A 4,715-nucleotide genomic window follows, 5' to 3' on the forward strand; every position below is an offset into this window, starting at 1 on the left:
CTTCAATCTTTCCCAGGATCAGGATCTTTTCCAATAAGTCAGTTCTTCGCATCAGGTGGCCAAAGTATTGGAGTTTCATCTTTAGCATCAGTCCTTTCAAAGAATATTCAGGACTGATTTCCTTAAGAATTGACTGGCTTGATATCCTTGCAGTTCAAGGGACTCTCAAAAGTCTTTTCTAACACAATTTCTCTCCAACATAATTTCTATTTGCCTGACATAATAAATAGATATTATCAGATATAGAGTGAATGAATAAATGAATGAAAACCCATTGGTTAAATCCTGAAGACTGAAAAAGAAGAGAAAGGTAGAGGAATGACAAGCAGAAGTAAGAACATATATGAAAGTCTGAAAGCATAAAAGAACATGGGGTATACAGAAGAGAAAACATTTCCATAAGGAAATTTAATGCTCACTTCATCACACATATACTGAATTCAGAACCATATGGTTATGTAATTTACTACAAGGATCAGTAAAAGAGATGGGAAAGCTGTGGGTTGTAGCAGACATTGTTGGTTGCTGTCTAATAGCCATACTATAAGAGAGGAGAACAAACCTGACCCCATGAGACTTGAGTTCGATCCCTGTGTCTGGAAGATTCCCTGGAGGAGGAAACGATAACCTGCTTCAGAATTCTTCCCTCAAAAATCTCAGCCTCTGCCTGCTCCACCCAAGCCATGAGCACACTGGCTGCTCTATGCACCCTGCCTCCCCAGCTGCTGTCAAAGCTGTGTGCACTGCAGGCTGGGAGTAGCCGAGGTACCAGGCAACCCTGTCCAGGCATTGTATCCTATTACAAAGGACAGCATGCATCTTAAGATCCTGAAAAAAGAAAGCACAAAATGTTAAAGTAAATTTTAGAAATAGCTTGTGCGAGTATTTTGGGAAACCATGTGGTTATCAGGACATTGGCTGGTGAAATGGCGAGCATCATCCTCTCGGATTGAAATGACAATGAAGATTTTTCAGCCTCCTCCTGCTCGGAGGCAGATGGGGCCACCAGAGTCTGGTTCATTTGAGAGGTCTGTGGCAGGATCTGTGCCTACATCACGTGGCTCCTGGTCACCCACATGGACTTCCTGGTGATGTTGGTCCTGCTGCTGACAGTGCTCACCCTACTTGTCTCACCTGAAGACCATGCTCACCCACCCCAGGGCAGCACCAAAGGAAATGCTGTTAAAGAATACATGGATTGCTCTCGGTGCATGCCCAGTAGTGGGACTCCTGAGTCACATGGTAGTTTTATTTTTATTTTTATTTTTTTAAGGAACCTCCATACTATCTTCCATAGTAACTGAACCAATTTACATTCTCATCAAAAGTACAAGATGGTTCCCTTCGCTCCACACTCTGTCCAGCGTTTATTGTTTGTGTCATATATTAGGCCTTCCCTGGTGGCTCAGTAGTAAAGAATCTGTCTGCCAATACAGGAGACACAAATTCAATCCCTGGGTTGGGAAGACCCCTGAAGAAGGAAATGACAACCCACTCCAACATTCTTGCCTGGAAAATACCACAGTAGAGGAGCCTAGTGGGCTACACTCCATGGGGTCACAAAGAGTTGTACATGACTTAGGGACTGAACAACAACAACAGTAATCATATATTAACACATATATGTGGAATCCAGAAAAATGGTATAGGTGATCTTATTTGCAAAGCAGAAATAGAGACACAGATGTAGAGAACAAACATATGTACACCAAGAGGGGAGGGGATGGGGGATGAATTGGGAGAGTTGAGTTCACATATATTTGTCACTGATGACTACATATGGAATAGATAACTAAAGAGAACCTAGTGTATACCTCAGGGAACTCTACTCAGTGCTCTGTGGTGACCTCAGTGGAAAGGAAATCAAAAAGCATGGATATATGTGTAGAGGCAGTTGATTCACTTTGCTGTACAGCAGAAATTAACACAACACTGTAAAGAAACTACTTCAATAAAATATTCAAAAGAAAGAGTACATGGGGGCTTGCAGCTGAAGCCTGGAAGAAAGATCTACAAATGCTCAACTGCCACTGTATCTGGCTTAAGCACACCCACCACTGCAGTATTTGCAAAAGATGTGTTCAGAAGCTGGACCATCACTGCCCATGCTGATGGAGGAGAATCAGAGATTTTTGTGGACTTTACTGTATATATAATGCAGACCTCGGTGTGTATGCTGATCCTCTGTGGGCTCTGGAGGATCATCTCTTACATTTATCCCCTGTATCTGAGTGTACTGGACAGAAATACAGTGATTTTTCACCTCCTAACAACAATCCTGTTGATATTCCTGTGCCTTGAGGGCCTTCTGTTTACACTTTCACTGCATTTATGTTCGGCACCCAGATCCTCTCAACATGTCATGATGAAACAGAGATGGAGAGGCTGAAAAGTCAGAAGCTGACATGGGAGCAGAGGCTGCAATGGGAAGGGATGAAGTCTGTCTTGGCAGGCAGGGGCTTGCTGCCTTGGATGAACCACTTTTCCAGCTTCCAGTTTAGCTGACTGCAGACAAGACCCAGGAAAGGGGCTCCGAGCTCTCAATGTGAGCCCTTCTCATCATGCTGGAACTTGTTCATGGATTTATTTATTTGGGGTTGAAAAGGGTATCAACAGATGATCTGTGACCAAGAGGACAGATGGAATCTACACAAACCAATTGCCTGCTCAGGCAGAGATTTCATATTTACAGTCACATTTGCCACATCTCCCACCCTAGGAACTGGGTGGCGCTCTGCTCAGTGTCACTGTCCAGTAGTGAAAGCTACCCTGGGAGTTGTTTCATCTGAAATAAGGGGCTCATTGTTCATTGGCTTCACTACCAGGATCTCCTTGCACTTTTCAACCTTGCTGAGACGTGGGTCAGTCCTCTGCATCCCATGTTCCTTCAGGCCAATTGGCTCTTCCTCAAGATATCCCTTGATGCATTTCTTCATGGCTTCCAATTTACCTAAATTTTATGCTACCAAAGTAACCTGATGTCTCTATCATAAATTAGCAGTCCTGTCATTCTATGATCTTAGCTGAGTTACTTCTCATGATAGAGCTTGTTGCTATGTCACTTTGTCCTATTACATTTTTGCCCTGGGTCACCCCAACTGGAATGTAAACTCCCTACAGAGGAGATTTTGCCATTCTGCTCCTTATTTCCTCGGAGACCAAAATGTCTGGCACGGAGTTGGCACTCAATTAATAGTGTGGAATAAGCAAGTAAATTTTATTTATTATTGAGACAAAATGTATTAAACTGAAAAAAAATAGTTTCGTAAGTGTTTGGTATATGTTTTAAACCACTGGATCTTAAATATTAACATATTCTGTGTTTTCTTTCTCAAGTATTTCTATGTTGGGGGAAGAGAGAATATTCTTAAATTTTTTAACCTTTTTGTGGCTCAGCTGGTAAAGAGTCTGCCTGCAGTACAGGAGACCTGGATTCACTCCCTGGGTTGGGAAGATCCCCTGGGGAAGGGAAAGGCTACCCAGTCCAGTGTTCTGGCCTGGAGTATTCCATGGACTGTATAGTTCAAGGGGTTGCAAGGAGTCAGACACAACTGAGTGACTTTTACTTTCACTTCACTTTCACATTGTGGAAAATAGGACCTTAAGATTCACATTCTTCTTTAAGGCCCATCTAGCACTCCTGCACATGGTGTGCTGGCCCTGGCACTTCAAGGTTTATATGGCAGAAAAGAAGAGAGTTTTAGCGCAAGAAACATCTTAATTAACTCTAGTGTTGAACTGCCCTTGGTACTTTCTGAGCTTAGTGGTTGTTGTTAAGACTACTTCCAGGCTTCCCTGGTGGCTCTGTGGTAAAGAATCTGCCTGCCAAGGCACAAGACACAGGTTCAATTCCTGATCCAGGAAGATCCCTCATGTCTCACAGAAACTTAGCCAGTGTGCCATAACCATAGAGTCTGTGCTCTATGGGGCCTGGAAGCTGCAATTACTGAGCCCATGTGCCACAAGGACTGAAGCCCACACACCCTAGAGCCTGTGCTCCCCAACAAGAGATGCACCACAATAAGAAGCTCACGCGCTGCAACCAGAGAGTAGTCCCTGCTTGCTACGACTAGAGAAAAAGCCCACACAGCAAGGAAGAATCAGCACAGCCAACACTAAATAAACAAATAAAATCATTAAAAAAAAGACTGCTTCCCTTTTGTAGGGAGTGGCCATGGTTTCTTCAGATGCCACTCTTTGCTGCTGGGGATCTCTCACTGCACACACTTTAGTGCAGACAAAGTCTTCCCTCAACGTTACTCACACATCTCTGCTGTCCCAGCCTCTGCTTTCCTTGGTCCACTCCTCACAGGATGTCATCTGAATAGGATCTCATCACCCCTCTAGGCAGCACTCTGGAATCACTCTCACTCAGCCTTCAAAACAACTAGACAGCTATAGTTTCTGTTAAGCTTTGTCAGATTTTGAACCAGTCTTCTTTGCCGGACAGACTCCAGGTAACACAATCAAAGCTATATGAGTTTTCTCCCTGAAGCACTGTCCTAAGTAATATCTGGGACAAATGCAAAATATCTTCTAAATTTCTAAAACTTCCTGGAGAGTTACTTTACATAGTCCCTTCTTCTTCAAATCCCATTGTCTTTGCATTTGCCCTTGAACTGTACTCTAACTGACTCTGAGTTACGCCAAGAGAGTCCTCTTATACCAAAGCTCTCATGAACCATGTAGACTTTATTCAGGATTTTGTAGGGGTG

At 43.4% G+C, this 4,715-nt stretch overlaps 1 pseudogene; it reads left to right on the forward strand.

The window, feature by feature from the left end:
- The first annotated feature begins 897 nt into the window (after window positions 1-897).
- LOC114116661 (palmitoyltransferase ZDHHC7-like) lies at window positions 898-3,777 on the forward strand (annotated as a pseudogene).
- Window positions 3,778-4,715: the final 938 nt, after the last annotated feature.

This window comes from Ovis aries, chromosome 10 (assembly GCF_016772045.2).
Source record: "Ovis aries strain OAR_USU_Benz2616 breed Rambouillet chromosome 10, ARS-UI_Ramb_v3.0, whole genome shotgun sequence".
Lineage (NCBI taxonomy): Eukaryota > Metazoa > Chordata > Mammalia > Artiodactyla > Bovidae > Ovis > Ovis aries.